At 41.7% G+C, this 24849-nt stretch overlaps 1 long non-coding RNA gene across 1 annotated transcript in view; it reads right to left on the bottom strand.

The window, feature by feature from the left end:
* LOC139432934 (uncharacterized) overlaps positions 1–24611 on the bottom strand; it is an 86249-nt gene extending 61638 nt beyond the window's left edge. The window contains exons 1-2 of the long non-coding RNA XR_011642507.1: positions 24396–24611; positions 16953–17181 (exon numbers count right to left, since the gene is read on the bottom strand). This is a non-coding gene — a long non-coding RNA (uncharacterized lncRNA). The remainder of the gene's footprint in view (positions 1–16952; positions 17182–24395) is intronic.
* Positions 24612–24849: the final 238 nt, after the last annotated feature.

The following is a 24849-nucleotide window of genomic DNA, read 5'->3' as shown; positions in this document are numbered from 1 at the left end:
GAAAATATACAGCAAACATGAACACATTTTTGATTTAGTGGAAATGGCTTTAGGGAGCACGCAAACAATCAGAGCATACTGTCGGTGGATTCCCATCTGATAACAAACCCAATACTCTACTAACAGCTTTGGTTGGCGGAGGTTGTGTAGGTTTTATTCTATCAGCAGAGTATTAGTACACTTCCATTGGACCTAAAAGGTTAGACGGTAGACAGTAATAATAAACAATTCAATTCACTAATAAGCCACATCACTCTGCGATAACCTGACATTTCTGAATCAAAGGAGAGCAACCAAAGCAGTATGACAATACCAGTTTTGTTCAGCCAGAAATGATCACATAAGAAAGAATGGCAGGATAAACAACACTATGAACCTGCTGGAGATGTATGAGGTAGAGTAGACAGGCAGCTGTGGAAAGACTGCAATTCATAAGCCCAGCTCAGCGCAGTCCGGGAGTTTGTCCTTATATAGGGCAGGTTGGTGGACGGTCATATAAATCCTGAGTCAGACTCAGCCACAGCAAAACATAAATTAAAACAGAGACAACGGGGGCTAGTCTGAGAAAACACAGGGCTAAGACTGTCTGCTCCGATTCTGTCACACAAAATAAAAAGAGAAAAGAGAGCAAACAGGGGCAATGTCATACTGTACACAATATGGGTAATGTTTCCAAACACACTTTGATATCTTTTTGTTTGTGCCTTTTTCAGTAGCCAAGAAGACGTGACTCTCTGTAACGGTGACAGTGACAGGAGATGCTGTGTGTGTGTGTGTGTGTGTGTGTGTGTGTGTGTGTGTGTGTGTGTGTGTGTGTGTGTGTGTGTGTGTGTGTGTGTGTGTGTGTGTGTGTGTGTGTGTGTGTGTGTGTGTGTGTGTGTGTGTGTGTGTGTGTGTGTGTGTGTGTGTGTGTGCGTGCGTGCGTGCGTGCGTGCGTGTGTGTGTGTGTGCGTGCGTGTGTGTGTTGTAGTGCCGTGCCCCCTCCTGTCCCTCTTCTGCCCAGAGATGCTTGTCTCCTCTCCTCTCCTCTGACACTTAATCAATGCACTGGAAGTAGCCTTTCACACACAATCTAATTATATGGAAATGAAGGGAAACCAGGGGGCTCTATGCTGAGCGTGCCAACACACACACACACACCCAACACAAACCCAAAACATAAACTTGCACAAACAGCAAGTACTCACTGTGACAGAGAGAGATGGAGAGCTGGTAGGAAGGTAAAGAGAGGGAAGGTTACAGGCAAATAGGGTGTACGTAAAGTGCTGCTCATCGCAACGATGTGTTTGTAACTGTAGCGCAGGTTATGCACACACACACCCCTCTCTCTCTAAGATAAGTCTACATATCATCTGTATTGTCTTGTTATTGGTCCCTATTGTGCTTTGTTTCTGTCCATTCATCAAGCGCTGACAAGTGCATGGAGTTGTAATCTTGTGCATGAGCGCTGGAGGGGATGCTGTGAGGTACAGTAGGTTCAGGGTTAACTGGTATAATAGATCTGGCTTGTGTAACCATTAAAGCGAGGATACTACTCAGGCAATTGTCCATAAAGTGTGACTGCTCAGCTCTGAATTCCTACTCATACCGCACAGCTTCCTCTTCATCACCGTTGGCTTTGGTCGTCACCACACAAGGAAACTCACTGTAATGTTGGAGACATCATGATACGATGCTTGGCAAGATTGGGTAGATAGTAACTGTTGCTACCTTTTCAAGTGTGTAGAGTAAAGGTTTGCTAGAAAAGGTGAATTCATCTCGAATTCATTTAAAAATAAAATCATTAAAAAAATCATTGAACGCAAAAGGCACTTTGATGCAACTATTTATTTGTTGAATCCTTGTGTTGCTTCAGGCTTACGATGTTGCCATGGATGCATGCTATGCATATACCTGCAGCACAGACAGTGAATACAGTTCAATGAAGGCATTGTCAAAAGATGAAGGAATGATCTTCATACTTAGACATACAGTATTAGGGATGTCATAATATGAATCCTCAATCCATATATATATTACACATTAATGTTTCTCAGCATCATTGGATGTACTGGGTCTTGGCCATTTTGGTGTGTGTGTGTGTGTGTGTGTGTGTGTGTGTGTGTGTGTGTGTGTGTGTGTGTGTGTGTGTGTGTGTGTGTGTGTGTGTGTGTGTGTGTGTGTGTGTGTGTGTGTGTGTGTGTGTGTGTGTGTGTGTGTGTGTGTGTGTGTGTGTGTGTGTGTGTGTGTGTGTGTGTGTGTGTGTGTGTGTGTGTGTGTGTGTGTGTGTGTGTGTGTGTGTGTGTGCAAGTCAGAAAATGTGGTGAAAACTGCAGAGTAGAAGATCATGATTGAGTCAAACAACCTGACAGCTGTCAGTTGAACCTATTTCAGTTCAGACACACACACACACACGTTCAGACACACACACACACGTTCAGACACACACACACACACACACACACGTCAATTAGGAGCCATGGTGAGCTGAGCAATAGTGAGCTGATTGGGTCACATGTTTACTCCCTGCAGCCACTGTCAGCAACAGACCAACAACACAGTGGACATAACCTGACACAACAGACACAACACACACACACACACACTACACACACACACACTATCAATGTACAGTCAGGAGTGTGATAGCATCTTGCAAAATAAACAAAGCATATATAAGTGCAAAGCCTATTAAACACACACTCATGCACACAGACAGATACAAAAACACTTGAACTCAGACATCCAAGAGACAAGAAAGAAAAAGAAACAACTCGTGATGAAGTGTGCAAGTTATAGGTTTAGAAAACAAATAAGACTGTTTTAGCAATGTTGTGCCAATGAAATGTGCAGAGTATTTTAAATGTTTATGAAAAATAATCCAATTAATATTAACACATCCTTATTACGAGGACATGTCCTTTGACGTTTTCGGTGGATCATACCGACATGGGATAAGGGATGCATTTTAGTATAGATATAAAGACGTTCAACAAACTTACAAGTAAATTAGACAGAGGACACTAGGTCATGTCCAGCAGTGAGGCGCTGTGCTGCAACATTAAAACAACAGATCAGAGACAGAGAGCTACAAAAGAGAAGAAAGGCGACACAGGAAGAATTAACAGGATATGGGCAACAAAAAGGAATGGCCATGATAACAATACAACAAAAAGACCAAAAGACTTAAAGAGAGAACAAGAGATAGATGGGGACAAAGTGATAAAGTGTGTGTGTGTGTGTGTATTCATTATAAAAGTGTTTTGATTGTCTTGGCGTCCTATCAGGTGGCATCAAACCCGTGTGCGATCTGGAGGGGAACAACAAAGTGGATCCTGAGGCCTGCAGAAAGAAGCCTTTTTGATCGCGCTAATTAAAAGCCATTTTGTTTAAAACAAACAGACACAAGTCTAATTGGCTCTTTTCCATAAGAAAGGGATGGATGTTGAAAGTGGAAGAACGCATAGAGGAGGGAGGAAGTGTGTGTGTGTGTGTGTGTGTGTGTGTGTGTGTGTGTGTGTGTGTGTGTGTGTGTGTGTGTGTGTGTGTGTGTGTGTGTGTGTGTGTGTGTGTGTGTGTGTGTGTGTGTGTGTGTGTGTGTGTGCGTGCGTGCGTGCGTGCGTGCGTGTGTGTGTGTGTGTGTGTGCGTGTGGTGGTGATGGTGTTGTTGGATCAGAGGGAAACTGTGCTCAGCCTGGCACATGCACTGCTTTAGACACACACATGTATGTATGGTAGCGCACACACTGTAGTACTGTGACCCACTATCAGGGATACCATTCAACAATCTGAGCATACCGCAAAAAGCCATTGCAAGTATTTCAGGAGATAACAGGTGGAGGAAACAAACAACATAACAGAACACACACAAATTCACCCAGGCATAACAATTCAAAGAAACTGCTGTTATGTTGAACATATGGTGGAGTTAAGCAGTCCCCACATGTTCCATTATTCATTATGTATAAAGCAATATCAACTTTGAAATCTTTCTTTCTTTAAACTTATAGGGACCTGGCCTTTACATTTCTTCATTTTCACTTTTGTAATGCGTTTTCTGTGTGTACTTTACCTTTGTTTTAAGTAGCATTCGTAGGAAATGGCATGAGCATAACACTATAGTACGGAAATGGAATTCACATGCTCCTCAAAGTCTTATTTCCACAGTAGGGAATTTAGAAAAATTATTGTTTTTATGCGCTTTAAGTCACATTTTTAACTATCAAAGATATTGGAAGATATAAGAAATGGTAGTAGAGAAATGTAGCAGACACAGCGCTCTCCTCATAAATCACATGTGGTAAATTCAAGTCAACAAATGTCAAATCTGTCAAATATTTGAGCAACATTTGCACACACATTACACACTCACAAACTGCACGTGTGTCATACAGTATGTACACACACACTGACACACCTGGGGCTGAACAGGGAACAGATTGTCTCCTTCCACCTCTGAGTCATCACATCACGGCCTACAGCCCCTCCGGCTGACTTCACACTGTTCTGCTAAAACTGACTGAAGTATACTGAGCCGAGCAGGATCAGATGGGGGGGGGGGGGTCTGTCTAAACTGAACTGGACTGGGGTTAACTCACCCAGCAAGGCATGTAATCCAGTTTAAACCACTGCAATTACGTTGTGAAGGCAGTGTACATGAGTGATGCTACAGTCAATATTAGAATGTGTGTGTATGTGAGCTGTCAAGAGATATTCCTCTTGCTGAAACGTACTCTATCATTGTCAAAGAAATTATTTTGTAAATTCAAAAACACACATTTGCACACTGAGCATGCAATGACACATATATAATAACATATAAATACAATAACAAGCATGAATGTTTTGTACAGCGTGGACAATCTTCAAATGCTTTTGCCTCATCTTTACCTTGAAATAACATCCAGAATACAGTGCTGCCACCATCACTTTCAAAAAATAAAAGAAGTCATGAGCTACTTTTACTCCTGCTTTTTTTTTTTTTGCAGTGTATATATTTAGCACCTTTTAACATTATTATATGCTCACCTTTAACCTTTGTGTGCTGTTTGGGTCTGTGGGATCCGCTTTCAGTGATTACTACAAGAAAATGTATGCAATTTAATTATTTTCACCTGCTTTTTTTGGGGGTGGACCTCCCATCCTCTAGCGGGGTCCGGGGGCATGTTCCCCCGGGAAGATTTTTTTTTTAAAAGTTAAATGCACCAATCTGGTGCACTTTGAGAACAAAATGAATTTATGGGTACAGCTCTCAACACTCATATGAAAGAGCTGTATACTTTTCAATAATCCAAACATCTTTAGATTATGATCACAACCAATAACAAATCATTTAAACTTGTTTATTCTTATTTTACCTAGTTAGCATTCTTCCTTTTTATTTCTCCATATTTTATTAATCACTCCCCTTTTAAACTTCTTTTTTTTTACAGTACACATTGAAATGATTTCATACTTTATTTTTTACAACTATATTAAATCGATAAAGGTGTGCTCTCTCTCTGTGTCTCGCTCGCTCACAGAGGCTGTGTGCTCCTCCGTGGCGATGACGGATTGCGTAAAAAAAATATTTGTAAAGTAGGTGGACACAAACGGGATTTCAAAAAGTGGGGAGGACATGTATCCCCTGTCCCCAGTGGAAATTACGCCATGCGTGTGTGCGTCAAGTTGCAACACACACAGTAAAACTCTGCCCATCAAGTGTTGTATAGGCTGACACAACTAGGCTGTGTTCAATGGGGCTGATGTGTTGTGTAGATTCTGCCAGAAGGAAAATCACGGTCAAACTCCTTATGAAGCGGTGAGCTGCCGCTCCACATTGCTTGTCTTCCCGACTGCAACGCTGGTCCCGCAAATCAAGCAAGAACGTGATTGGTCGATATTCATTGTGGGGGTGGGGGGAGGAGGGGTGTTATATAGATATAGAGTTGTAGTAAGTAGATAGAGTTCGCTATGATTGAGGTTTCGTTTATGCATAGGATAGATTCTTTTAATTACATCTCCTTTTTTTATGTGTATTTTTTACATTTTGGATTTGCTTGGCGAGCTACTTATTGAGGGCTTGCGAGCTACCGGTAGCTCGCGGTCGACGTGTTGGAGACCCCTGCTCTAGACCTAGGAAGTTCCCATGTAAAGACACACACATATATACTGACACATATACACTGTAAGCACTTAGATGCAAAATGGCCCACTTCACATCACAAAAAACAAGTTACTGAGAATAAACACAAACACGCATCGTCTTTTCCTCACACACAAGGCCCAAAATACATTCTTCAGCGATTTTGTTTACAACTATGATAAAGGAGCCGGCATCTTGAGCGGCAAAAGAGACAGGGGGCAATTTTAACAACATACACTGCATTAGAGCAGCGTTTTCCCGTCTTGCCGCAACAGAACATTCACTTATCTATATGATAATAGGAGGGCGCTGAGCTCAATGTGACAACAAGAGAGAGACACAACACAATGCCGAGCGGCGCCTGCAGACAGAGTGATCCGAGATGTAATCGGCTCCAGAGAGAACAGGGAGAGGAAAGAGAAAGGAAGAGGAAGATACACATCTTTATGTGCGACACAATTTGGAGTTTGGTGGATTGACAATGGAGCTATCAACAACAAAGCGCAGAGAGCAGCCTATTGTTAGGGAACATATCTTTTGAAGAGATATTGATGCTGAAAAGGGGATGAAATACAGTGTGATATAGGAAGTACTGACGCCAATACACTAGCACCAGGTGAGTATAAGTGGAGTGTGATTGTAGACTTGACACAGTTTGGATGAATTACAGTGTTTCTAGCCAATGTTTAATGTATGTTTGAACAAACAGGACTTCTACTGGATGTGGAGCAAAAAGTAGCAAAATTGTGTCAAAGTGGATGTTAGAAGCTGGGTTTTTTTGTCAAAACTTGAATGTGTATGTATGAAGAGCCTATTGAACTTTAATTCGTTTTTTAAGAATCTTCGCTCTTCTTGATAGACAGATGGAAAGATCAGAATCAATCGCGTGATGTTAAAGAAAAAGTGTACTAATGGGTGATCAGTAATAAGGTGCAAGGGATCTACTATACTGATGACTGCTCTAATTAAGTTTGTCGTAACCTCCAGCTCCTTTTTAAAACTAGATTCATGTTGATCTGCCGATCTCAGCAAATTCCCCAAAATATTGACCTTTTCCTTTCAAGCTGGCATGTCACCACAGGACAATGAGCCACAATAATCAGCTAAAGAAGAAGCAAGAGCAGGAGGAGAAATCACATAGGAATTGCACTTTCTTTTGGCTCATATGATCTATTATTAATCCAATCTTGCAACGGACCCTTACATTTTTTGGGGGGGAGAAAAAAAATCACAAATTAATGAGGTAAACGTAATGATCTGAGATGATCAAAGGATATCAGTGTTGGGCAAAGTATAGCCACCAATTAGTAAAACAAGCGCAGGAAAGGGACTAAAATATGCACCACCGCGCCTGATGAAAAGACAGGGTCAGAGAGAATGGACTAATTTCACAAATGAAACGACGTGCACCAAGACAGGCGTGTGTGTGTGTGTGTGTGTGTGTGTGTGTGTGTGTGTGTGTGTGTGTGTGTGTGTGTGTGTGTGTGTGTGTGTGTGTGTGTGTGTGTGTGTGTGTGTGTGTGTGTGTGTGTGTGTGTGTGTGTGTGTGTGTGTGTTCCAGGAATAGGTGTGGGGGGGGGGGGTGTTGTATGCGGGTCATGTTTAGATTCCCCTTGGGTCTATGAGCAGAGAGAGTCAGGGAGGTCCCATAAGAGCAGCAGGAGTGGAGCTGGCTTTACTTTGATAACAATAATAAGGTATTTCTCTCTCTCTCTCTCTCCTTCTCCCTCTCTCTCTCCGTTTCCTTTTTTTATCCCGCTTTGGCACAATGAGCGCTGCCGCTCTCGTTTGATCCATGAAAGAAGCTTGTTATGTTTTTTTGAAGAGTTTGATGCACAAAAGAACAGGAGAAAGAAAAAAAAGTTAGGAAATAGGCTGCATCTGTCCAACTTGGACTTTGGTTCATTAGGAAGGCCTCAAGGGCGTACTTCTTTTAGTGGGTTTGTGTTTTATTATGTTTTTTAAAATATTTGTGTTTGTTTTAAGGGGTGGGTTGCTTGACACTCTGAATTAGTACAAGGTGCTATGGTGTGTGTAATTGTGGATGCAAAGATGGTCTTATAGTTGTTGCATTGGGAAAAAAAAGTGAAAAGCCAGACAAAGGATCAACCCTTTTTTCGTTTCTATTCTGAAGCTCATTAAGAGAAGAAGAAGAATGGGATATCTGAAATGATGAGACGGGAGTTTACTCAGCTTTGTCACTGAACAGCTGATCCTACGGTGGCCGCCAAGTGCAAACACGCTACAACGGCCCACCAACATCTTCACCAACTAAGACCCTAGCCACACAGAGACGATAACAAAAACGAACCGAATTCGAAATCAAAAAAGTATTCCGTCCACACGCAATCGGCACCAGAAACGTGTCCATCCACACGAGACCGCTCGACCTGCTGGAGAAGCTGTAGTACATATGCCGGGCCTGTAAGTGGCGCTGTACTTCCGCCATAAAATACACCAAAAGCAGCGAATAAGACCCCCGAGCATGGTTGCCATGGTTGCCCTTCTGTTTATTCTCCGCGGTGGATTTAGCAACATGTAGTTCTCCATGTCCACTTGTTACTGATGGTTGTGGTAGAGGAGCTGTATATTTTTGCACTAACATCTGTAGCATGGTCAGTAGCGTCAGGAGCACAAAAGCAACCCTGTGATCTGCCATTGTTGTTGTTGGGCTCTGGCTGTTTCGGCGGCTGCTGTTTCTCTCCCTCCCCGAGGCGAGCGTGTGCTCCTGCTGTAAAAGGCAGGTGCCACTAACTCTGAGCCTGGCTCCCGAGCAGGACGTTCTCCCCGGTAGTCCACCAGCAGATGAAAAACACCCACCTCTCCGCCTCTTTCAAGGGACGAGAGAACCATGCGGGGGGATCTGCTGGAGGCTCCTGCTGGGTGCACTGTCCTGCGAGATACCGGGACCTGGCTCGAAACACTCGGAACACTGTTGTTGTTGTTGTTGGCGAAACATATCAGCAATGACGTGGGGGGAGCAGTAGAGGTGGGGAGAGGCGGGGCTATTGCGTCATCAGGAAATCAGGAAAGTCACCAGAGCGTTGCGTCTGCAGATCTACCCACCTTGGGACCCGTTATCGTTATTGCTTCTGAGTTTCCCTGTCGGCCTCGTGTGGCCGAACCGTCTATATGATAGAGAACTTTAGCGGATACGACCCGTATCATCTCCGTGTGGCTGCAGCCTAAATGTGAGATTCTGTTAGGCCACTGGATAAAAACACATTTACAGGTGAGGTGTTGATCATCTAAAAACAGACCTAGAGGCAATTTGTGACCAGTCTCACCATGTGTGACCCTATCTATCAATGGCTTTCTCTTGGCAACAAAGTTAAAACTCCAAATCAGATTACAGAAATTGGTCATGACAAGACAAATAACACATTGAAGTAATTGGTTTGCCAGCGCATAATTGATTGGCCCACACAATGTTTTGACATTGTACTTCATGCGTTCCAGTTTCACTCTATCTTTAAGGAGATTTGCCATCTTTTAAAGTCAAATATGGTAACAGCTCACTTACTAAAAGCCTCCAGAGGGAATAAAAGTGTGTGGCACTTCTCTCAATTTAAAAACAATAGATCACTTCACACTTACACAACAGAGGAGACAAAGGGGGCGTAAAGGGAGAGGAGAAGAAGCGAGAGGGGGGGAAATAATGGTTCTCTCTGTTGAATTTTAATCCTGACCTCGAGAAGACAAAAAAGAGATAAATGAGAGGAGGGGGTTTGTATTTTGGTTTCAATCTAATTTTATATTCTTACATTGTGTATTCTCGTACGCCTCCGTATGACTATGTGTTGAGGCAGACAATGTTAGGACAAGCCACTTAAGCCCATTAGTCTAATAATGAATACGTTTTGGCAGCGCACTCCTCAGCCTTGTCCGTCTGCAGAAAGAGAAAAAGAAAGAGAAAAAGATAGATAGACTGATTAGAAAGATGGAGAAGAGAGAGAAAGAACCAAATGAAGGCTACAAAAGAGAGAGAAAGACGAGGAGACTCACAAAGTGTGTACTTAGAAGGCACTTAAGCTTTTATGAAATACAGTGATGAGGTGAATCCAGGTAAACTCTAAATAAAAAATGCCTGACAGAAAGAGCATTTTTTCTGTTTACCAATATAGTGGTTCCAAGTATTTTCAATTGTTATGTGAAATGAACGATTCGTCTAGTGTCCTGCGGTGCAAACATCAGCCTTTCCCCAAAACCACCACTGTCTCTTTCTGTGTGTCCAAAGTGTGAGTGCAGCACTATAAATGACTTTGACTAAATATAAAAGTTTTCTCCAGACTCTGATTTGTTTGAGATTACTGAGACATGTAAACGAAACAGATTTTTTTAATAAAGATGTAGTAGGTATTGAAATGCATTAAGGAAAGGCTTTAGAACAGTCTGAAAACATGTTTTACTTTCTTTTGAAGGGACTGATCTGCCTGCCCCTGGGAAAAGCTGGGCAATATGACTGAAAGTGATTTTAACATATTGATAGTATTTTTCTGTAACTGATATACATCACAACAATGTAGTAATTGGAGGCGAAATCACAGAGAACCCAAACATCCTTATCCCACAGAAAGGGGGAAAGTTATTGCATTGGGAGCTTTCTGTGTGCCGACTTTATTCAAAATAACCTATGAACCTATCCCACTAACGTTGCGCGCAACACCAGTGTGCGAAAAAGTACACCTCCCACCGTCCGGGACGTGTTATTTACAATATCGGACAAGTAGATCTTTCAATTGACTTGTCCGGCGGACAAGTGACGTTTTTCGGCCTGATTTATTGACAAATTATTGATACATTCAGTTTACAAAAGGCAGAACTCATTCGCAAATTGTACGTCTCCGCCATTGTTCGTTTAGAAGTGTTAGTTTCGGTTCTGCTTGTTGATTCCTAAGGAAATGCATCTCGCCGCTTTCTGTACAGTTAGACGGGGGCGGGGCGGAGCGGGGTGGGAAGTGTAGCACAGTGGCAGGGTTGGGAAGCAAAACTCGGTTCCGAGTAGGAACAAATAACAATTGTCCGGTACCGGGATTAATAAGAGTTGTGAGGACAGGAGGCGAGGCCGAGCCCCGAGCCCCGAGCCCAGAGCCCCGAGCCCCGAGCCCCGAACCCCGAGCCCCGAACCCCGAGCCCCGAACCCCGAGCCCCGCGGACTGCAGCTCTCTCTCTCTATGCTCCGTATCAGCTGATCGCTGCACGGTGCAGCTCAGCGTCTCTCTCTTTCTTTCTACACACAGCGGATCCGCTGCCTGTTTAACAGCCTCATCTTTGTCAAACTTTCTTATGTTCTTTCTCTAACACGTAATGAAGGTTATTAAGCGTTTTAACTGCTATGTTGTTAATATTGACCACCATTTCCTTTATGAAGTGAAGCAGCCTCCCTGTCTGTGTCCTCGCGCTGTCCTCACATTCCAGGACCCCCAGACTCGGAGGAGCACAGGGATGTCAGTATTGTTTATGAAGCAGGGTATAGAAAGTACATTATTGAAATGAAAATTCTATTTATTTACTTTTAAAAACAGTGAGCAGCTGGGCAGCTGCAGCATGTGTATTGCAGGACATGTGTAAGCGTGCAAGCGTCTTTGAGTTGGAGAAAAGCGCTAGGCCTATAGGCTATAAATATAATGTATTATTAGTCCTATGTGTTGGACATGTGTGGTTGGACTGTGTCTCACAGGCAGGTTGCAGTGTAACATCAGAGGACACTGGGCCAATTGTACATTCTCAAACTGCACCACTTAGAACTAACTAAACAATGCAGAGATTATTTTTATATAATTGTATTCAATAACCGTAAGAAATTCAACAGTATGAAGTGATTTGTAAATAGGAATACAGATTTGACTTAATGTTTTCATAAATATATTTTTCTCCCAGTTTGTCATGGGACATATTTTTACCCTCTCAAAGAACCGAAATCGAGAACCGAAAATAACCGGAATAGAAAAGCAGAACCGGAATCGTTAAAATCTAAACGATACCCAACCCTATGTGTGATGCAGTAAAATCTTACCGCTCACTTACGCTGAGCGGTGTCGTAAAAACCGTGGGAAAATGTAAAATACGATGACGAAGAAGAAGATTCCAGTGGCCCCAAGTGAAAAATGTATTCGGACAAGTAAATTGCCAAACTCACTTGTCCATGGACAAGTACTCTCTAAAAACTTTTTCTCACACTGAACACATCGCTCAATTTCAAAACAGACTTTTGTAAAACAAGAATAAAATATGGTATTTTTGTCCTAATACAATTCAGTTTACAGTCAAGAGTCTAGGTGTAGAAATATGGACAGACATTCATAAATTAAACACATGCAGTTCATTTCAGAAAGGTCATGTTGGAATAAATATTATTTCTCAAGTGACGAAAACATCTAAAGCCACTTCTCAATTGTTTAGCAGGCTGCTTTTGTAAGCCTATAATATTACTCAACCAATGTGTTTTTAATTGCTGTTTATTGCACAATTTCTTCCACCAAAAAACAAACTCAATTCAGCTGTACTCACATCTCTGCTACACTGAAGAACTGTTCCACATTTCACTCAGCTGTTATATTTCATCCCACTATGAGTCACACAAACATACTGTGATAGAGAGAGAAGAAGAGAGGGATATGCTCCAGCAAGCCGCCACATGTTGGGGGATTTGTTTATCGCTTCCTGTCTTGTACGAGATCGACGCCCCGTTAAAGCACTGACACTCAATCTCAGAGCGAGCAAATCTCATCAGTCGCATTGGGGAAATACCTTTCAAAGACTGACAGATGTCTTTCTCTGTCTGACTCTTACCTGCGTCTAACAATGTGTCTCACTCTGTGAGCCTCAGGACTTGTGCACACTCACTACAAACACACCCAAATACCGAGAGTATTTCCGTGTACAGTGCATGTTTTAATTTGTCTAAAACAGAGCGGAAACCAATCCCTGATGCTACTGCCTGATAACAATAACCACCGCTGCTTGGCAACTGATACCTTATGGCTGCAAATAAAGGACACACTTCACATTTAATGACGTTACAGTATGACTCAGCAATGAGAACACTCGTCTCTTCTTAAATTAAGCAGGGCAGTTCTAGGAAACTGAAATCAAGAGTAATAACAAGAAGAATATAATAATAATCAAATCTATAGCTTCTATTATAGGAGTGCATTATGTCAGATATCAGAGTAAAGTAGCTTGACTTCCCATGTCCTGAACTGTTGAAATCAAAGTTAGATTTCTCTGATAGAGACAAATGATTTGTCTTCAGTATGTTCGGTGAGTCAGTTCAGCCCTTGCTGATGGTCTAAGACAGGCATCCTCAAAGTACGGACTCCGGTCCGGATCCGGACCGAACCACAACTGTCTCTGGACTCTGAGCAAATTATACTTTTCATATGTATTATCTGTGTTATCTGCGAGACATCGCCACAACGCAACGAGTCAAAATGATCCGCTATGTCCATAGACTGCAAACAGCGCTCGTCGGACATTTATGAGAGAAAGTCTCTAATGTCCGAGTGCAAGTGAATGCAGCACAAGATGCACGTCATGTAACCCCTCCCCCGGTCCTAGCGCGAGCGTGGACATATGATTGGCGGCGATTTCATTTGAACTGGACGGTGCAAAACGAGAAGCATTCGGACCAAGCACTGAAGGAATGAGGTATTTGCGGTCTACACTGACAGAGAAGAGACTGTCAGTTTGGCTGTACTCAGCATTGAATCAAAACGCACTAAAGCTGTTGATCTTAATACGTTTGTGAGGCGTTTTGCTGAACAAAATGGTAATCGCCGCATTCAGCTGTAATACACGTCAACTTGATGCTCTGCTCACGGATGAGCATACAAAACTATTAAGATGATGACCTTACGTGTGTAAATATATTTTTTTCTTTGAGGGGGTCTGCCCCCAAAAAACAGTTTTAAGTCCTGAGAAAGTCAAATAAGACGTTGTGTAAAACTACACTGCCCAGCCAAAAAAAAGTAACCACTTTGATTTAACTAGGTTAGTAGGTAAGGACTTTCCACTGGATAACAACTGAAGTATAAAAGAATGCAGGACTGAAGTGATGGAGACCATGTTTGAAGGCAAACAAAAAGAGGAAATAACAGGTCAAATCAAGCAAATCCCCCTCTCAGATTCCACAGCAACCAGAAGAACATAAATACTTGCTGGTGATTTGATTAATCAGCTTTGTGATGGAATACAAAATGCACAGTGCATTTCCTTAGCTGTGGATGAGTCCACTGACACTGCTGACAATGCTCAGTTGCTGGTCTTTGTGAGTTTTTATGATGAGGCAAAGGGGGAGTTTGTTGAAGATGTGTTGGGCCTGACAAACCTCAGTGGACACACAAGGGGGCAAGACATTTATAAAGCAATAATGGGAATGCTGAATGAAAGAGAGTGCAGCTGCCTTTATTCATAACTGCAGCTCTTACACTGCGACTCTGAGGGGTCAAGCACAGACACAACAACAATGAAAACTGCTGCATACAGATTTGTTTTGATTTTGCAACCTCGTGTTAAGAATCTTGTTGCAATTGTTTAAAAGTTTGAATGACCGTAATAAACGGACCTTTGTCTTATTGAAACATTTATTTTGGACCTTTAAGATTTGTATTTGAGTACCCCTGGTCTAAGACAACACTGCCCAATTAAACAAATGGTTCAGGAGCAGAGTTTCAGAACCCACAGATCACAGTTTTATAGTAGGCTCTTCAGACTGTAGCAGCTTTGACTTTTTTAAAGTGACAGCGGGGAATGAAGATGCTACGTGTGCTACCATGTGACTGAGATACAATCATGAGCATCAGAGAAGGAAGAGTGGTTATTGGATTAAGTGTTAACCAGTATACCTTCACTGACTTCAACACCTACTACAAATTATCAGGAAAAGTTATAATAACAGGCACATTTGGTACAGTAAAAAGTAACTGTGAAAGCACTGTATCTATCCCATTGTGTAACAACTTAACAAAGCAACAACTGCGGTGAAAGAAGTGAATAAATGTTGTGTTCAAGGATTGTCATGGAATTCATTGTGTATTGGATGCACAATTAAGACCAAGGTGACAGCTAAACCAAACAACTACATTCATTGAATGTTATGGCGTAAAGCAGGGATGGGCAACTGTGATGGTGGTGGGGGCCACATCATTGATGTACTGGCCACCAGGGAGCCGCAGATTCATTTGGAACACACACACACAAAAATTCCATGTGTTGTATGTAATTATTAACAAATATACTAAGTCTGACATCTTCATTGACATTTTACAATCAAAGGGAACATCCCCCAAAAATGGGAACATCCTCATAAGCTCACTAAAGAAATATCAGTTCACAGAAATGTTATTTCATTTTTACAAGTGGCATGTTTGTATTGAACAGGTTATTAAACAGTGGAATACAACTATTTTAAACTATTGGAAAGCACGGAAAATGTGTGTGTATTGAGATTAACCATTAAGATGACTTTAAACATGAAGTCATGAACACTAACCCAGAGGTTGTCTAACTTGAACACTTGTAGCCAGTCTCTGCATTCCCCTTATTCCATAATAAGGGGAATGTCAACACAGACACCTGTCAGCCCGCACTCTGCTGTTCCTCAGCACCACTCCCCCTCCCTCCCGCTGAAATTATGAATGAAAAGCGTAGTAATCATAGATAACACAGCAGGGTCCGTGACAGTTTGTTTTCATCTGATTTCAAATAAACAAAGTCTTGGTTTTAAGAATATTAAACTTGTTTCGCCAAATTCAGATGATAAATACAACTTGTAAACTTGTAAAGGCATAATTACAAGAGGCAACTTAACATCACAGCAGGCATAACAACAGCCGGTGTTTCTTGTGAGGGTTTCCCTGGGAAACAAACACAATACACACAAATGCGTCACGGATTATTTTGCGGTATTTGAAATCATCTACGCAGCTCGCTCGCGACGTAACTAGGAGTCTAGTGGACGGTATCAGTACTACAAGTTAAACAAATATATATATATTTTTTTTTATTAATCACATTGTTTATAAATTAATCTGAGGGCCGCAAAAAGAGGAGGTGGGGGCCGCATGCGGCCCGCGGGCCGCCATTTGCCCATCCCTGGCGTAAAGGAATGGAAACCATTTGGCTTGCTGAAAAACGAGAGGTCAATAAAAAAATAATAACTGTCTTCACGATCCAACTGAACATTTTCAACACTAAAGACCTATCATGTTTAACTAATACTCATTTCACTTTAAAAAACCTTATTTAAAATTCATGTCAAGAAAAAAAGATCCCAAATGTGATAAAGCGGTGTACGTGACAGTCAAAAAACAACTTTAAAGACCATTATAAAAGACCTTTAGTCAAAAGTTTCTTATATACTCACTCATGAATAAAAGAAAACGCATATGAAAGCGACATCAATATAAAACCACAGAAAAATCGCATAATTCCTACAGAAATGTTCAGGTCCGTCACAGAACTACCTCTCTTCCCGTCCCACTCTCTCTCCTCTACTCCTTCACCTGCTCTGTCTTACTTTTATGAAAATGTTGATTTGTGGAAATAAGGCTCCCACAATCCAACCCTAATCTCAGCAGTTTTTCAAACATATGAATGGAGGATGACCTGCAGCATCTCTCTGTTTAGTTCTGAGCGTCATTTCTCTTTTCTGCAGCAGCGGCTGTGACGGAGGCAGCGGAGAGGAGCGGCTGCACAAAAAAGCACACAGAACTGAACAGCCAGAGACACAACTGTCTGCCCTGCTCTGTGCGCTCTGCACCTTGGAAAGTCACACTGCCAACACACCTACGTTGCCATCACTTCTACTTGTGTGGTGGGAGGTATTTGTATCTCTGTTGAGACTTACCAGATGCTGCGTTGTTGAGGAGACTGTCTTTCCTATCCGTGTCTCCCTGGGAAAGGCAGAGAGGTGATGGAGGTCGGGGAGGCTGCTGCTGCTTCTGCTGCTGCTGGTGCTGGTGCGACTGCTGCTGCTGGGGATGGTGATGGTGGTTTGGGTGCTCGCATTGATTTGTGTCACTTCTGTGTCTCTCTCTCACCACTCCACCTCTTTCCAGTGCTTTCTCTTCACTTCACTTCACATTACACACACATGCATGCACACACAGACACACACACACACACACACACACACACACACACACACACACACACAAACACACAAACACAGAGAGACACACACATACACACCAAGGTTTGGAGAAATTAGAAAAAGGCTGAGGCACCGAGGGGAGGAGACGTCAATTTGTTTCCTCTTCCAGAACAGGCACTTCCACCTAGCCAAAAAAGCCATCAACAGTACAACATGGCCAGCCAGCTTCTAAAAACTACCCAAAAAAACAGCTGTTAACGTCTACCCCATAATGTATCAAAATGCTACCCCAACATTAATTCAACCCATTGTCTTCATGACACATCATAGTGATGCTCTGTGGGGTTTAAAAAACATTTGTGGAGCCATATTTGTCAGAGCTAATCTTGCAAACGGTATTGAAGGCAGAGTCAGAAAATGTGGCCTGAAGGAAAACGCAACGTTTGCCTGTCAAGATAAATAACTTGTAATGTGTCAGTACTCAGTACCAGGAGTTGTAAAGCATGTCAACTCAAACAAAGCTGTACTCATTTCATTATTCATTTGACATAGCTGCTAGAGCAAACCAAGTTTATGCTAGCCACACATTGCTATTCTATAGGCTCTACTGTGTGGCTAACAGGTTAGCAAACGAGCAAACTATATTCACATGCTACCAATACAAGCACTAATCATTATTTTAATATTAATAAAGGCTGAAATTACCATGTGTTATGGGAAAGGGGTTATTTGTAGTCAAACCAACAGAAAAATATAATTGTACTCCTCAGAAAGTAAATTGACTTGCTCTCTGTCTGCTGAATGTGTAAGAAATATTGTTTGCGAACACATTCAACCTACATTGTTTATTAATGCTGTTTACAGCTGTCTGTTCTACTGCCACTGAATTAATAACAACAGGCATGCTACTTAAACAGTAACTACATGCACATTGCTGTCTCTTTCATACAACATAGACATAGCTAACATACATATTTTTATAAAAAACAAAGTTAAAACTCCTGATGCTGGTGGAAGATGCTACAATTAGTTAGCTTTGATTGGCCGCAGCTGGTACTTTGCCAAAGTTATGCAGTTACTCATACACTTTTTGTGGTGGCCTATTTTTCAAAAACAATATTGCCATGTTGAAAGGTAAACTTTATCTTTATAGAATAAAAGACTCACCCTCTTGTAGGCATGCCTTTAAAAAGTTAGCATCATTAACTCCTCTGTCCTTCTATCAAAGTCAAGCAAGCGATGACTCCACTGACGTACTTTTTTTCGCGCGTATTCAAGTGCCCGCCTCCTACTTCTCCATTGGTCAGTGTAGCTATTTCCGAGCTCACACATTGGCTGACCTAGCTGCATGTCTTAAAAACTAAACGGAACTTGCCTGCGTAGTGCTATACATTCCAATATGAATTAAAATGTAACCAGGTGGTATTAATTAATTAAGCTGCTATGATTGGTGTATTTTCTTAATGATGGAAGTAACTTTTATAAGTCATGAATCTGAATAACATGAAATAAACAGTGGCGACTGGTCAATTAGGGGCACTAGGCACAGCCCCACCTAGTGTCAGCAGAAAGTATTAGAATAATAATTACAAAAAAATACATCTTAAGATATATTTTACGATCATGTTTAATCATCTGATTTGTCTGTACATTGCTGTTTTAGTCTGTGTTCTTCTAATTAGTGTCTACAGTGCAGGCCTGGTTCTACGGGGGTGCATAAGGGTGCATTGCACCCTCAGTTGAGAAAAAAAAATGAAAAGTGAAAAATATTACATGTAATAACAATAATAACAATAATAATAATAATAATAATAATGTGCCGCTGCACGTTTGTCATCTGCAAGGTGCTTTCACAGCAGTCAATGATGGGCATCAGAAAATGGTTAAAACAACCATCCCTTATCGCCAGCAGTAACACTGCATCTACTGCAGGTCATAACAGTTCAGATCATGGGGACATTACGTTATCCGTGGCCACTATCGTGGACAGTGGACACTAACGTCCTCTCGCCCGACTCGCTGGCTTCGCCCGCCTCGCCCACAGAGGCGGAGCAGCTGCAGCCGTCTTCGTTGCCCCAAACACCGCCACCCCTCGGCGGCCCGCAAGTGCCAGAGAACCTCGGCAAAACAGAGCCTGCCCAGGTATATTTAAAAAAGTACCCAACTCGCCTGTACAGTGGGGTAAGGCGCTCATTTTGCAGCTCATGGTTTCAAAACAGAGATTGGCTGGAATATTAATGTAAAAAATATGCCATCTTCTGCTATGCCTGTAGACATTTCGGTTCAAGTAAGTCAGATGCCTTCACCATAACTGGCTACAACAACTGGCGCCATGCTCTTATAGGCTACGTGACAAGGGACTGGGAAGGCATGAATCAAGCAAAGAGCATCAGATTGATGCTTTTAACTTCAATATTTAAAAATAAATCTTCCCGGGGGAGCATGCCCCCGGACTGCCCTAGAGGAGGTGAGGACCCCCCCTAGAGGGTGTTAGGTCCACTCCCTACTTATAAAAATAGCACTTTACCACTGCACCCTCTCTAATCTCAGATGCACCTGAGTCATTTTGTTCTGGAACCGTGCCTGCTACAGTGTGCCAATTGAGCCGTTTTGAGAGACGTGGGTCAAGCGATCAAGCCCCTCTCTCTCACTGTCTAAGTGAATGGGTGCTGTAAAAACTACACTGCGCATGCTCAGAGTCTTTGCAGCAAAAAAATAATCACCATATAGGGGCACTGTGCTGACATACCCACCAAACGTCATCTCACATAATTCAGAGCTGATTGGCTGTAAGTAGTGTGCCGCGAAAAGTGTAGTGTGTAGAGGAGACGAGAGAAGTGCAGTGACGCGTCCTAAAACCCGAAAGTAAGCTGCGCATGGGTTCTCTCGACAAAAAAGCAATGATATTTCTCCATAGGATTTTAGAAAATACCTCGAAATACGATCTGTGGGAAACGTACCTGTTAGATAAAGGCACGTTGTGTTCAGCCAGATAATATCCACATGTCTACCCTACTTTTATAATTTTCGAATCATAAAACTATCGATTAGATTTATGATTCGACTTTTGAAACTACAAGAAGATAAGGAGGACTTTTACAAAAAAGTAATAGAGATTTTTGTCCAGAAGATAGGCAAATGGACTTCATCTTCAAGTCAAGGTAAGACCACAATTTGATTGAAAATGGGATCTTACTAAGAGAGAACAATCCAATATGATAAAATTACATTTTTTGGGTATCCTTTTGTTGAACTGTCTGTTTAAAATTAATCAAAGCATCAGACTAAAACAGCTTTTGAAAATAATAGAATATTTTGATTTAGGTCAAAATGTAATATTTGTAAACCTGAAGAGTCAGTGCTAGTGCCTCACCAGCCACGAACCTCACTGCAGAAGCTTATATATAGACATCTACGTTTTTTGTGCCCCACCACTTTTGTACATATAAAAACACCACTGGAAGTAAACCACAGCACGTATGGAGCCCAAGAAAGGAGCCTAGCTGACTAATTGAAAATGTTACAAAAGGAATATTATAATAAATGACAAGTCACTTTAGGAATCTATACTTTTAATCTGCAGCTTTCTAACTGAACATCAATTGTACCTCAACAGGCTTCAATCTCATTTGTTTGAGCAACCTTTGCCCAACTTTACGGATACAGCATGTAGAAAGTATTCACTTGGAAGTGGCATGTGTACTACTGACTAATATTTACAGTAGCCCACTCGTACACAGCTCAACAACTGGTTAGATGATTACGACAAATAACGAGATGAGAATATGGCCTTCATAGTCACCAGATCTCAATACAACTATGGTTGAGTCTAGGACTAATGTGTTGCACAGCATAAACGCATAACGGATCAAGATCTACTCCTTGCCCTTGCCCTTGAATGAAAGTCTTTGAGGATACTACCCACCAGCAGCACATTTCCACAAATATTGTAAAATCAATAGCAGCAGTCTACTATAAATAACAAGGATGTTTGTACAGTGTAGTGCGGGTTCAACCACATGAGAAAAAACATGTGTACCAGCATGTAGAGTGTAAAATTACCTTAAAAAGTAAATATGTTTGTTTCTTAACAAACTTATTTGTGAGACCAGAGACTTAGAGAGGGAGGACTAAAGCTGTTGGAGATGTCATAGTGGCCAGAAAGACACATTTTCATATCTATGGCGATATGTCTTGTATTTGGGAATAGACATTTAAAAGTATGAATACAAATAGGTCATTAATACCCAAAATTATTGATTCGTTGAGTAGATTTGTGTTTGTGGTAGGATGCTCAACAACTATAGAGCTTTTTATTTACTACCACATCACTCTTTTAATAGACCATATGAAATATTTCGCCATGTGCCTTTCTCTCTCTCTCTCTCTCTCTCTATCTCTCTCTCTATCTCTCTCTCTCTCTCTCTCTCTCTCTATCTCTCTCTCTCTCTCTCTCTCTCTCTATCTCTCTCTCTCTCTCTCTCTCTCTCTCTCTCTCTCGCTCTCTCTATATGCCTACTTTTTTCTAATGTGCGTTTTGCTGCCCACTGTACCTTGTAAATGCCAGAGTATGGCTGTGCAGAGGAATAAAAGGGCTCTAGGGCAATCAGCAAAAGCGTGGGGGCAGAGTTGATGCGCTTCAAAGGCTGTCAAAACTATATTATATGGTTGATCCCTGTCCAATTCACTTTCACAGTTCAATAGTTACCGTATGTTAAAGCTGGAGAAAACAAAGACACTCACTGGCGTCTCCTCCTTCCGAAGTTAGCTCACACAAGAGGCTTTGTATTCTTGTATGTGTTTGTGTGTGTGATGGACAGGAAGTTGGTGGTCAAACGAGGGAACATCCAAATAAAGTGACCGCATAGGTCATGTTTGACACACTTTATTATTCATTCACTCTCTGTCCTCAGCTGGGCTTAGCTCATCAGTAGACACACACACACACACACACACACACACACACACACACACACACACACACACACACACACACACAACCTCCCCTAGGTGCGGCTTTTACTGCGCATATGCGCCTGGACGATGCACAAATGTCATGAGCAATAACTGGGATGTCACTCCAAATTCACTTTCTTTTTTTCAGTGTTTAGCAGCTCGGTAGGGAACAGGCTCTCGCTATCTGTATCTCCCTCTCTCTCCTTCTACATGTGCATCACTGTGTATATGTTCAAACTTGTGAAAGTTTACCAGTTTTTTCCATCTGTTCAAAAAGGTCCAACCCAAAGATCGATTCAGCCTCAGAATCTGAAGTATCATGACCTGAGGTGCTCTGGCACGAGAAGGCAGGTACAAATATTCCCCTCCCTGAGTCCATGTCTTAAAGTGTTGAATTATTTTTGAACACTTCTGGGACTTTAGGTGTTTTAAGGCACTTTAAGAGAGTTTAAATTCTACAGCTCAAAACCTTCAAATTGTATTTTTTTTGGCTGATTCAAGGACTTTTTAAACTCAGAATGGAATGAGTCCAGCTTAATCATAGGGCAAAAGATTAAGTCACTCAGTTTAGTTAGCTGAGTTACATTTGAAAGAACATAAACATTAAAACCATTTTTATATTTGAACAGTTAGCTGAATATATAAAATCAGAAAAACTGGATCCAATGTATTTTTTGGGGGGGCAGAAGGATGGGGTGCCTTAAGGGGACTTGAAGTCATGACCTCAGTATTCATAAAAACCCTTACTATAGCCATGTCTCTTTGTCTAATCATACAACAAATACGTACATCCTTTCATGCGAATATGACATACTAATCTGATTTTTTTCCACAAAGCAATTTGTTTTTTTAAAGGTTCCTTGTTTGGGTTTGTTTGGGAATGTGTCCAAAATAGTGTTGCTCTTTTTATATTAAAACTGGGCATCAGATATGCCCTAATTTGTTTAATGCTGCTCCAAATCCCGATCATGCAGCCCTCGCTCCGTCTCTCTTTTTTCTTTATAGTTTGATGTGTGTGTGAAGGATGGGTATCAGGAGCCTTAGACACATTATGAGCATCACTTTAACTGCTTGATCTGAGAAAGGTCTTATTGTCAATTCCATCTCCTCCTTTTTCTTGAAGCACTGTGACCTCTCAGCAATTTTCACTGGTTCATTTGAACTTAGTGGGTTTTTTCAAACTTTTACCACTGTTTATAATTTGTATCCCTAAATAATATGTAATTCAGTCCTTGCAGAACAATAAAAATCCATATAACAACACATCATTCTCTCATTATAGAGAACTAAAGTAGAATACGTTATTGGCTGTTTTATGATTTTTATATATATTAAGAAAAGCTTTGCAGCCAGTCTTTGATTTCATTAACACGAACAAAAGGCACACACACACACACACACACACACACACACACACACACACACACACACACACACACACACACACACACACACACACACACACACACACACACACACACACACACACACACACACACACACACACACACACACACACACACACACACTCTGAGCCTCATGTATTTCTCTGGAGTAGCTTGTACATTTCCAGGAATTGGCAGCCTGCGCCAGACCCCTGGGGCCCGAAGCTTAAGAGCCTGGCCAAATGACACCCTGCTGGGGCGACAAGGCAGGGTCCTCCCCCGGCCCACCTGGAACATTGCCCCCCCCCCCTAAAAATAACAAAAACCCCACTTTTCTTTTTGAAGATGGTGCACGTGATCTTGTGTTGCCCCATAACTGCAGCAAGTCAATCAGTGCATATATTTAAAAAGTCTATGCATGCCATAGGCCCAATAATTGTACCTTGCCCATTTCTTTGAGAATTTGTGTTTTTATAACATCATAAAGCAGCTGCAAACATACTGTATTCTTTTAGTAGTTTCAGCGATAACATCAATACAGGATGTCTATTAATGAACTTGTTAAGATGGATCAGATATGTATTAGTATATAGACTGTGCTTCATACACTCTGCTGTTACAGGAAGACAGAATATCAAGAAGAGAGGTGACAAATGATAACACACATTCAATTCATATTGTAGGCTTGTCAATAAACACAGTCTACAATAGGCAAACTTAAAGTAAGGATTTAGAGAAAAAGTCCAAAAATATACGAATCGGCTGGTAAAGGTTCTAATTTTAACATTTTAAATCCCTTCTCATGTCTAGAGATCACTAGGAGAGATAATTAAGTGAAATATGTCAGTAATCTTACCTCCTGTCATGTGCTGTAACTCCACAGATGCACCTCGCTCACATAGCTCAGGCTTACCCACCCTCTAGTGACTGGAAACCAACATTGCAATCACACCCCAGAAATCTCCAGTTATTAGGAAGCAGCTCTGCCTTCAGCTTTCACTGCTATTTTTTTACGTGTATCGCGCTGCTACACAAATATATCATGATATATCCATCCGCCGGCCCGGGCTATTCCAAGCCTGAGAAATGACAGAGAAATGCAGGAAGTCGTTGGAACATAAACAAGGCGCAATGGAGGAAGCAAGGGTCAAGGCGGTGCTTCCTGTTCCAAAACCACCTCTGTGTGAGCGCAGACACGAGGCAGCAGTGACACAGTGGAACTGGACTCCTGTTATTATGGCCAAGCATTTTTACTTTGCTTATTTCCTTCATCCATAATTGTACAAGCTATAGTTGCCCTCATGAAGCAA

This window comes from Pseudochaenichthys georgianus, chromosome 23 (assembly GCF_902827115.2).
Source record: "Pseudochaenichthys georgianus chromosome 23, fPseGeo1.2, whole genome shotgun sequence".
Lineage (NCBI taxonomy): Eukaryota > Metazoa > Chordata > Actinopteri > Perciformes > Channichthyidae > Pseudochaenichthys > Pseudochaenichthys georgianus.
This window is presented reverse-complemented; position numbering and strand designations above follow the sequence as displayed.